At 33.8% G+C, this 12,234-nt stretch overlaps 1 long non-coding RNA gene across 1 annotated transcript; it reads left to right on the top strand.

Moving 5' to 3' along the window:
- Nucleotides 1-5,077: 5,077 nt before the first annotated feature.
- Nucleotides 5,078-11,959, top strand: LOC117686077 (uncharacterized). Its single transcript, XR_010710285.1, has 2 exons — nucleotides 5,078-5,323; nucleotides 11,453-11,959. It is a non-coding gene; the product is annotated as an uncharacterized lncRNA (long non-coding RNA).
- The last annotated feature ends 275 nt before the right edge of the window (nucleotides 11,960-12,234 follow it).

The raw sequence follows: 12,234 nt of genomic DNA, 5'->3' as shown, positions 1-12,234 counted from the left end.
AGCAGTCTTATTGGCCAATAAATACATTTATGAATAGTTTGTTTTATTATATACTTTCATGTTAATTACTGAAATCTGATTGGTTTAGACGCAGTTGATAATCCGTTATATTACCCTCAGCATTAGCAACTCCCTTGGCAACGGGTAACACAACAAATTGTTACATACGCGTACGGTTTGCCATTTAATTCTCGTCATTTCTATGTAGAAGCAGTAAAATGTTCTCTAAAATTAAAACATTCAGTGTAATAAAATAAATAGTCCTGTTTTGGAGGGTACCAGGTGAAATTGACACAATTGAAAGTATTAGATAGGCGTACATGGCAACCTCGATTTTTATAAAACTTGATATAAATACAATCATTCTATGACCTGGTGAGATCTGACATAGACTTCATTAAAGCCAACGATATATCCTAAACTGTACCACGAAAAATGACACACAAGGCTGTTAGTCGATCCTTATTTAAATATGAAGCAACACCATTTTGTATAACATTCTAATATCCAGTAATATTAATACATTCATGTTTTTTTCTAGCCTGCCGGGAAGGCTCGAGAAGTTGAAATTAGACTGCACTGATTAGTAACACAAACTTACAAGCGGAATACAGAGACACATGATTAAAACGCATTTAATTACAAAATAACGATAATCTGTCTCTTGCTGTATCATAGTCATGACAATATAGCTATCAATTTTTTTCTTTTGAATTATGTTATCCTTGCGAATATGTTTGTCATCATATAAAATTCTACTTGATGTAAACATTGTGTATTGTTTGTTTGATAAACAAACTAGTTAAATCTCCTGTCAACTTCCGTAAAAAATTTGTCGTTATAAATTGAATAAATGCTGTCCTTGTTATGATATTTTTTCATATTAGAAGATTTTTGAAAGATTCCGTTCCGTTCCGTTAAATACGAATATCCACACGGGTAATGGTATTTTGCGGAACGGAACGGAACCAGAAGAAAATTGTTCAGACGGAAGGTAAGTGATGAATATTAAACTTTTTCCTTGCGAATGTATTCATTATATTTTAGAATTCTACGTAATATTGGATATACATTGTGCTATTGATAGCTTGATTAACAAACTAGTAATATCATCCGTGTAAGTAGCATAGATGAAATAAAAGTTATAGCTGTACACAACACAGGAGTGATATGCACATATGTAAGATGTTTGAATTGATGAAATGATTTGTTTGTTTGCTTCATTTTTCCCAAAAGAACATAAAAATAAGCAAACGGCGAGTAGTTGTTATGATATATTTTATATTTACATTTTCCAGTGTCTTTGCCTGTGATAACGCTACGTATCGATTTTGTACTATAAAACCAATAATACAAATGACGCCAAATTGAGGCGCCAGCGGGGTTTGCTTATTTATATTTTTATATTTAATCGTACCATGACTTAAAATTATATAAAAATAAGTAATAAGGAATCATTCTTTGAATATTATGAGAATGATAATTTCGGTCGGGGCGTGATCAAATCTATCATAAAGCCCTTCGGGCTTTATTGGATTTGATCACGCCTCGACCGAAATTATCACCTCATAATACTCAAAGAATGATTCCTTATTCCTTATATATTTCAAAATTTTAAAAGATTCCGTTCCGTTTAATACCAATATCCACACGGGTATTGGTATTTTGCGGAACGGAACGGAATCAAAAGAAAATTATTCATAAGTAATGTAACAACATTATTTCATAATTTATTCAAATTTATTTCAAATGAGACTATAAGACAATCAAGTATTTTTATGGATATTATCCCTGCACTGCGAATGATCTTGGTATAATATGAATTCTATTTGATATAAGCATTGTGTTTTTGCTAGCTTATAATTAACCAAATTTATGAGTATAGTAACAACATCGTTATTCATTTCAATATATAACAAACAAGCTATATAGTTAAGAAAATCAGTCAGCGGAATATTATTTTAGGTCAAAGTGATTACACAATCTATTTAGATACAGGTTATGTAGTTTTCAGAACAATGATAATAGGCAAGTGTATTTTTAGTTTGCACGCTTATTTTTATGACTGTATGCATAAGTGCGGAGAGAAGCTTATAATGTAGCAAAGTACTTACATTGTACGATTGCAAATCTACTTATTACTTATATCTGTAATTTGCAAGATTGCTCTCTGATTTATATCATTATCTAGTCCAATGTATAACAAATATAGCTATCAATTATTTTAATTATGGTTAATTATAAGCTGGCAAAAACACAATGCTTATATCAAGTAGAATTCATATTATATCAAGATCATTCGCAGTGCAGGGATAATATCGAAGTATTGGTATAATATCCGGGTATTGGTATTTTGCGGAACGGAACGGAATCAAAAGAAAATTATCTATAAGTATGGTAACAACATTTGTTATTTCATCATTCATTCAAATTTATTTCAAATAAGACTATCAAGTATTTTTATGGATATTATCCCTGCACTGCGAATGAGCTTGGTATGATATTGATATGAATTCTACTTGATATAAGCATTGTGTTTTTGCTAGCTTAATTAACCTACTAGTTAGTTATGCTGTGACAATAATATAAAATGGATAAAAAATTGAAAAAAAAAGAGTTGTTGTTGTATACAACACATGCACACGAATGCTGAAGTTAATAATCAGCACATGCACAAGATGACTGAATTGATTTGAAAGCCTGCTTCATTCATTTCTAAAGAATCTGATAAAAAATTCAAGGAACGGCGAGAAGTTGTTATGATATTTCCTTTATTTAAAAAGTTTGAAAGATTCCGTTCCGTTCCGTTTAATACCAATATCCACACGGGTAATGGTATTTTGCGGAACGGAACGGAATCATAAGAAAATTATTAATAAGTATGGAATTAACATTTCTTATATTATTATCTATTTTAATGTATAATTACAATTAAAGCTATCAATTATTTTTTGAAATAATGTTATCCCTCAGAATATGTTTCATATAATATAAAATTCTACTGGATGTAAACATTGTGTATTGTTAGTTTGATAAATCTCCCGTAAACTCCCGTAACAAATACATGTAGTTCGTTATAGATTGAATAAATGCCGTCCTTGTTATGATTTTTTTCATATTATAAAAATATCATATATTATATAAAATTAGTTAGTTATGCCGTGACCATGATATGAAATGGAAAAAAAAAATGAAAAAAGAGTTGTTGTATATCACACACGCACATGTACACAAACGCTGAAATTAATAATCAGCAAATACACAAGATGACTGAATTGATTTGATAGCTAGTCTAAGACTCATTCATCTTTAAAGAATCTGATAAAAAATTCAAGGAACGGTGAGTAGTTGTTATAATTTTTTCCTTTATTTAAAAAGTTTGAAAGATTCTGTTCCGTTCCGTTCCGTTAAATACCAATATCCACACGGGTAATGGTATTTTGCGGAACGGAACGGAATCAGAAGAAATCTATTCAGAAGAAAGATTACTTCAGTAATTTTCATCGATTTTACACACACAGATTAATTGAGTTTGGTTTAAACCTCAACTTTATATTTACAGTGTCAATCTAAGATCTTAAAACAACTAGTGACTTTAGGTTTTCCCGGGAAAGAAGCGTGTAATGACTTGTAAAGCAATGAGTAGCATATTTTATGTAATACACAGTCCATTCAAACATCAAAATTTGTAAAACAATCTTCCATTTACGATAGGTTGAATTGAAATATTGGGTTTTTAAAGAAATCCTGTTCCCCCTTGGGGACCTCTTAATTGGTTCCGTTCCGTTTCGTTCCGTTCCGCAAAGTACCAATAGCCGTTTAGGTCTAAGGATTTTTGACAGAGTTATGCCTCTTCAACTTTGAAAAAAAGAGAAATTCTCTGTTTCTGCTCTCTAACATTTGAAGGAAACAATATATACAGCTGATATTTTATTTGTGGATTTTTGGCAAGACAAAACAGGTCGATTCCGAATTTGGTTTTAGTCCAATAAGTTTTGACCAAGTTATGTCTCTTGAACTTAGGAAAAATTAGAAATTCCTCGATCGTTTACGCCCTGTAACTTTCAAATTGATGCATATTTAAAGTTGATATTTCAAATAAGTCTATATATTAGAAAACACAGGTGAAGTTCGAAGTCGGTTCCAGTCCGATGGTTTTTGACAGTCTCTTGATCTTGAAATGAGTATCTTTCATGGAAACTTAGTCTGCAATCAAACAAATCTTATACTAAATTTGACAATTGAAACGGCTGCAAGAGCATGTGTGGCATTACGGTACATGTAGTAAAAAATCAATATTGTATGACATTTTTTTTTCAGTCACCTCAGAGAGGGGTAACCCTTGCCCAAAAATATGCATCCCCAAAACGTAACGTGCGAGTACCCATTATTGCCGAAAAATACACTATTTTTCTCTATTACTCTCTTCAAGTAAGCTGCCATGTAAAAATTTCTAGGCAAATCTCTGCACTGATCATTTATTTTATTTGAGGAACAATTTTTATTTTATTTTCATCAATATCGACTTACTTCTGGCTTAAATTAAACCCTGACCAATACCGGAAGTTCGAGTACCCATTATTGCCGCTCATATCTTTTCGTTATTTTCCAGTAATTAATCGATAAAAAAGGTCAAACTTTTAAGTACAGGTTCACGTTAGAATCAGGCAATATCGAAATTTTGTGATAAGTGATAAGACGCAAAATAAAACGAAATTTTACCCAGCTAGAAACTGGGATGTTTAGAATGTATATGCCAAATTATTCTGAAATATTCCGTTTCGTTTTTGAATACGGGCCCGATATATTGACAAGGCGCTCAATTTTGACGCCGTGCAAGTCTTAGTAAAATAGCATATATTTTTATCAAATTACTAAAAACAGCAAACCTTACGAGAAAATTTGATTATAAATAGTTACGAAAGTCACTCAGCACAATGATTTCCAATTTTAAAAAGTATTGAAAAGTTTGAGTTTCGAGTTTAAATTGCCGTTAAAATTAGCAAATTCGAGTGAAATCTGGTTGTCTTTCTTGGTTGATTCACAATATCGTCGCTAGATGGCGCCTCGTTGCTACGTACGCTAGTGCGCGAAAATGGAAGTTCGAGAAGACTACACGGTTTCGGGACACTACACAAACAGTTTCACAAGTCTGTATAAAGCCGATCCAGAATAAACAACTCCAGTGACCCTTTGTAATTGTTGCAGAGACATAACAAGACATCTGCAAGGTTTAAAACTTAGTGATGGCCGACAAACAACCTGCCAACCCAGCCGCGGACAGCGAAGGAAGTCATACCCCAAAGAATCACATTATATACAGGTATATTATTGCTATACATGTTGAATGAAATAAGCTTTTTCAAACAGTGATATAAGTTAACTAACAACTGCAGTGAAGTTCTTGTTTTATTGGCATATTTCACTACATGTATCGGTGATCATACTGGTTTTCCCCGAATCTATTTTTAGAACATCAAAGCGATTGATTTTGGCAATTATCCGGACACTCAAATATAACTGTATACTTTACGAATGTATGCTTTCATCTGTTCATTTACAAGTCTAATTATAAAAGGTGCGTTGTTATAACTTATATTCATATCTTGATTTGAATAAATGTACTGCAGTAGCCTTACACTGCCCTTTGTTTTCAGATACATTGAAAAATGATGTATCCCTACATGTATATTAGAAACTAATATATGTTCATGCCTCAATCAACAATTGAAACAAAACACCAGTCAATCTTGAATGAAAAGTTCCACATTGTAGTTTTTTTTCACAGCTGTTTTCATTGTGGGGTAAAAATAAGGTGGGTTTTTTTCCCTCACTAAACTTGGGGGTATGAACACCTGTCGGTATTAATGTGGATAAAAGTACATGTATATTATAATCAAAACACTTTAACTCTTTTAGAAATTTCTTTTTAACAATATTTGACCGATAATATAATTTCATAAAATAATTGCAAAGATTAAAATAACTAGACACGATCTCGTTGCGAGCAACGAGGAGGTCTTCCGTCCGCTGAAGACGGAAGACCCTAATAATAAAACACTGTTTTTGTCTAAATCTTAATTAAAGAGTGTTTTTCAACTTGTTTTACAGTCAAACACCCTTTTATGTTGAATATTTTAGCTAGAAAATTAGACAAAAAGGAGAGAAAGAAATAGAGAGAAAGAACAAAATCTTGGCTCTGGCGAGATTAGAACACACAGCCTTTGCAGGTGTCTCAAAACATTGCTGACGCGAAATAATTCCCATTTTAGTAAGAAAATTAGACAAAAAGGAGAGAAAGAAATAGAGAGAAAGAACAAATCTTGGCTCTGGCGAGATTAGAACACACAGCCTTTGCAGGTGTCTCAAAACATTGCTGACGCGAAATAATTCCCGAATTTGTCTTTGAATTTTGGGAGTTTCCGCCCGGGAGAGGAGTTGAGTTTTTGTATGAGATGAAAAACAACGTGTAAGATGTCTGACTATTCAGGTTTGGTAACAGTGCGAGGTCATTTGAAATATTGATGCGTGTTTGTGTCTGGGGGGGGGGGGGGTGAAAAGACCCGAGCTTGATTTTTCGTCTTAAATAAATCGAAAATAGAATTTTTAGGTGTGGATCTCGGATTCGGTTAACAACAATTAGGGGAAGTCCTAAAACAATGACTGATGCATTTTACCCATGTATTGCAGTGTTGAGAACGTTTTTTCGTGTCGTTTACTAATATGCTTGACTGTTTTATTTCAGCAGGATTGATAACATCTTTATAAATGTAGAAATAACGAAATCAGTAACACGTAAATTTATTCGGTAAAAATTTGATGACAGTAATTTCCACAGTTCTAACATTCATAAGTAGTTCACACGCTATCGTAGATACAGATTAAACGGAAAACAAGAAATATACACGCAACAGAAATATTACGCGGCAGCTTACATGTACTGTGTAAATTTTAAGTCCCCGTACAGGCTATACTCGCCGTTTGATCTCAGGAATTTCTTCTTAATTGTTCAATCTGCTGCATATTTAGCAGACAATAAGAATGGGGTCCGAGGTACATTTACACAAAATTTCATTCGGATTGAGTAAGGGGCTCGGGAGTTAGAATTTTTTCTACAGTACATGTCAAGCACGCCAATCGAAACTCGAATTATTTGAATCCATAGACATTATCCCGTAACTTGATATAAAATATGTATAGTTTTTGGACGCCAATGTACATTTAGCTTCTTTCCAATTTACTCCACGTTACCTGTACTAGTTCTTATTCAAATGCTAAAACATTTGTACTTGAGAGAGAGAGAGAGAGAGAGAGAGAGAGAGAGAGAGAGAGAGAGAGAGAGAGATTACATAGCGTTTTATAATGTTCAGGAAATCAATATATAAGCAACCTTTGTCAATAAACGCATGTATACATGCATGTGTGTATCTATATATGGGATTAAATACTAAGCAGTCCTCCTTTTTAAGCCGAGTAGAATAACTTGGGTGCATTGCTAAATGTTGTGTGCATACAGTCATTGAGTTGGCGGCATTTCTTTGATGCCGGCAAAGCGACCAAGCGAACTCTAATGCGGGCGAACTGCACTTCGGCGGCATGTCTTTGATGTCGGCGATGCGACAAGCGTCGTAATATAGAGAGCTGCTGACAGAAAAGAGCTCTATATTTGTACTAAAAAAGCCGCTATCTTTTTTTATTTATGACAAAAATAAAACTGAAAATATTCAAATCCATCATTTTAAAGATAAACCCATTCATCAAAACACAAATGAGAGAGAATAAAGATTCGGCACTCAGGGACTGAACCCGGGTCGCCTGGGCACAAGTCCACCACTCTAACGACTGAGCTACGCGGACCCTCGCTTCAGAACTTTGGAGTCCAAAATCTCAAGAATGCGTGGATTGATTTTAATACGAATTTCATATTCTGAAGTTTTGAGAGCGTCTCTATCGAATGAAAAACTAAAAAAAATTCAAATCCAAAAAATTAAAAAATTAAGGTTTTTCATTTCCTTCCGGTGACGACCGGAAGTGACGGCGGACGTTCGGATATGCGAAGGGCACTGCGGCCGTTCACTCTCTACCTTCTCTGAAAATTTGAAAGTCCTCTCTTGAATACTTTTTGAGAAAAATTGTGAACAAGCAAAAACATAAAATCTTTAATATCTCGGTACCGGAAGTGACGACCAAAAAAATCTCGTGTAATTTTCTTACAAATTTTGTCATGAGTAAGATCTGAAAGTTTCACGAAAATCGGCTGAAGCGTTTTTGAGAAAACGTGACAGAAAAAAAAAATAATAATAATAACTAGACACGATCTCGTTGCGAGCAACGAGGAGGTCTTCCGTCCGATTTTTAGAAGAGGAAATGACCTTGCCTTTTATCTTCATCAACGAAACATATCAGGAAATGCAGATGTGATCTAAAAGTGCGATGGATGAAGGATTATACACCCCGTTGGATCCCTTATTTAAAGAACCAGCCCCATATATTTCATATTAAATAAGAAGTCTTTTGACCTAATAACAGATCTAATGACCTGTAATAAAAAAAAACCGAAGAAAAAAAAGATGGTCTGCCTTTGTAAACGGAAGACCCTAATAACAATAAGAATAGAAGGGTCGACGGAAGACCCTAATAATAGAAGACTGTTTTTGTCTAAATCTTAATTGAAGAGTGTTTTTCAACTTGAACTACAGTCCAACAACCCTTTTATGTTGAATATTTTAGTTAGAAAATTAAAAAAAAAGGAGAGAAAGAAATAGAGAGAAAGAACAAATCTTGGCTCCGGCGAGATAAGAACACACAGCCTTTGCAAGTGTCTCAAAACATGTTTGACGGGAAATAATTCCCGAATTTGTCTTTGAATTTGGGGCGTTTCCGCCCGGGAGAGGAGCTGAGTTTTTGTATGAGATGAAAAACAACGTGTAAGATGTCTGACTATTCAGGTTTGGTAACAGTGCGAGGTCATTTGAAATATTGATGCGTGTTTGTGTCTGGAGGGGGTTGAAAAGACCCGAGCTTGATTTTCGTCTTAAATAAATCGAAAATAGAATTTTGAGGTGTGGATCTCGGATTCGGTTAACAACAATTAGGGGAAGTCCAAAAACAATGACTGATGCATTTTACCCATGTATTTCAGTTTTGAGAATGTTTTTTCGTGTCGTTTACTATTATGTTTGACTGTTTTATTTCAGCAGGATTGATAAAATCTTTATAAATGTAGAAATAACGAAATCAGTAACACGTAAATTTATTCGGTAAAAATTTGACAGTAATTTCCACAGTTCTAACATTCATATGTAGTTCACATGCTATCGTACATACAGACTAAACGGAAATATAAACTTTGGAGGTTTTTCTTAATCCCAGACAGGCAACAGATTTGTATCAGTATATAGACATGCACAAAAAAGGAAAAAGTACACCATCTTTAATAAAAATGACTTTTTAGCGTTGACTTCCAATCAGTAAAAAAACAATCATTAAACAATGAATTTCAAATTATTTGAATCCATAGAAATTATCCCGTAACTTGAAATAATTACATGTATAATTTTTGGACGCCAATGTACATTTAGCCTCTATCTAATTTACTGCATGTTACCTGTACTAAGTTCTTATGTACTTTAGAGAGAGAGAGAGAGAGAGAGAGAGAGAGAGAGAGAGAGAGAGAGAGAGAGAGAGAGAGAGAGAGAGAGAGAGAGAGAGAGAGAGAGAGAGAGAGAGAAATTTTCTAGTTTTTTGTAGTGTTTAGGGAATCAGTATATCAGCAACGTATGTCAATAAACGCATGCATACATGCAAGCGTGTATCTATATATGTGAACAAATACTAATCAGTTCTCCTTTTAAAGCCATGTAAAATAACGATGGTGCATTGCTAAATGTTGTGTGTATACAGTCATTGAGATGGCGGCATTTCTTTGATGCCGGCAAAGCGACCCAGTGAACTCTAATGCGGTCGTACTGCAGGGGCGCTTCGGCGGCATGTCTTTGATGGCGGCGATGCGAACTGCTGACAAAAACGAGCTCTATATTTGTACTAAAAAAGCTGTTATTATTTTTATTTATGATAAAAATAAAACGGAAAACAATAAAAACCATCATTTTAAAGGTAAAATCGTCAAACAAAACAAAATTAGGGAAGAAAAAATAATCGGCACTTGGGGATGGAACCCGGGTCGCCTGGGCACAAGTCCAACACTCTAACGACTGAGCTACGCGGACTCTCGCTTCAGAACTTTTGATCTTAAAATCTCGGGAATGCCTGGATCGATTTTAACACGAATTTTTTATTCTGAAATGTTTTAAGTGTCTCTATCGAATAAAAACATAAATAAAATTCAAATCTAAAAATTTGAAAAATTAAGGTTTTTCATTTCCTTCCGGTGACGACCGGAAGTGACGGCGGATGTTCGGATATGCGAAGGGCACTGCGGCCGTTCACTCTCTACCATCTCTGAAAATTTGAAGGTTCTATCTTAAATACTTTTTGAGAAAAATCGTGAACAAGCAAAAACGTAAAATCTTTTTTATCTCGGTACCGGAAGTTACAACCAAAAAAAGCTCGTGTAATTTTCTTACAAATTTTGTCATGAATAAGATCTGAAAATTTCATGAAAATCGGCTGAAGCATTTTAGAGAAAACGTGGGAGAAAAAAAAAAGAATAATAATAATAATAGAGGAAAAGAATCAAAGCAATAACAATAAGGTCTTCCGTTGGAAACGGAAGACCTTAATAATAATAGAGGAAAAGAAACAAAGCAAAAACAATAAGGTCTTCCGTTTCCAACGGAAGACCTTAATGATTAGGTCATTTCCACCCCCTTAATATATACTGGTAATTCGCTGTGTTCCAGTAGAGATCCCCATCCCTAAATGTACGGGTACATGTAAATTCTTTGATACAGCTCATGATTAGACGTGGCGATTACTTTGGTATGCAAATGCCCGGGGGTTATCTCTTATCCCATATTTTTATAATTCATTGGTCAATTCACACGTACCCCACCCTTAACAATTATATTTGTTGCTGGTATTTGAAGATCTATTTAATTTATGTAATGGTTTGGCAAGTATCCCCTGTTGTTTTTCCCTATTCCAAACCATTCAGTGTATCATAAATGGTCATGGGTTTAGATCCTATTGCAGAAGTTCAAATCTTCTTTGATTAATATTCATCTAAGATTACATTGATTTAATTGTGTCTAATAGGGTTCCACAATTGGCCCTACCTTCAATTTTATTAATATAGACCAATCCACCCATAGACCAATCCACCCAACCATCAACTTTCCCTATCTACAGATTCTTTCTTTTCAGACTGGAATAGGAATCGATGTTTTATCTAGGCTTTATTGACATGACTGGTGTATTAATATGTATATGTTGTTTTACATTACATATGACAAGTAACAATATTTCTAGTTTTTAAATCTTTCTATTTCAGGACTCAGAACTTTGACAATCACAGACCCTGTCATAACATCAAACTGGACTGATGAGGCAGAATATATCTTACAGAATGTTTCAACAAGCGAAAAGTCGAAGAATGTGTTGACCCAGTGCTTAATCTGATTGCACCAGGGCAATCAGAGAAATTAAAACAATTGATTATGTTAGGACCTTAAACAACTCCAACAGATAAAGAGCTTACAAACTACATGTATATGAGGAAATAACTAACATTGAACTTCACACTCAAATTTTTTCAATGTCAAAAAACTATGTTAATATATATAACAGTAATAAGATGTACATGTATAACTAATTTATGTAGAAGATAAGTGCATATATGTATGTCCCTTTCTCACTGATTGTCCATTATACATGTATAGAAAGAATAAAGAAATTTTATATCTCATTACTTCAAGAAAAATTATGTGTAATTAGCATTAAGAAAGACAAATTTAGCTGCATGGTTAATAACCAAGGAAGACAGAACAATAACTAATGATTAAGTTAATTGAATTTCTAATATAAAAAAAGAATCTCAGAATGCTATGATATTTATATAATAACAAGTGAAATACTTTGTACTTATCATGATATATCATGATTTCATCTTTAATTACTAATATGTGTATTTATGTAATTACCATGATGGTAGCTACATTATTTGGACTACATACAGTGTTTTCCCCAGAAAATGTTTGATGCAGGGGGGGAAATTTGTCAGAGTAGGTGCACGGTGCAGTGTTAAAGGGCCCACACCGGGGCAAAAACACTTCG

Source organism: Magallana gigas, chromosome 10 (assembly GCF_963853765.1).
Source record: "Magallana gigas chromosome 10, xbMagGiga1.1, whole genome shotgun sequence".
NCBI classification, from domain to species: domain Eukaryota; kingdom Metazoa; phylum Mollusca; class Bivalvia; order Ostreida; family Ostreidae; genus Magallana; species Magallana gigas.
This window is presented reverse-complemented; position numbering and strand designations above follow the sequence as displayed.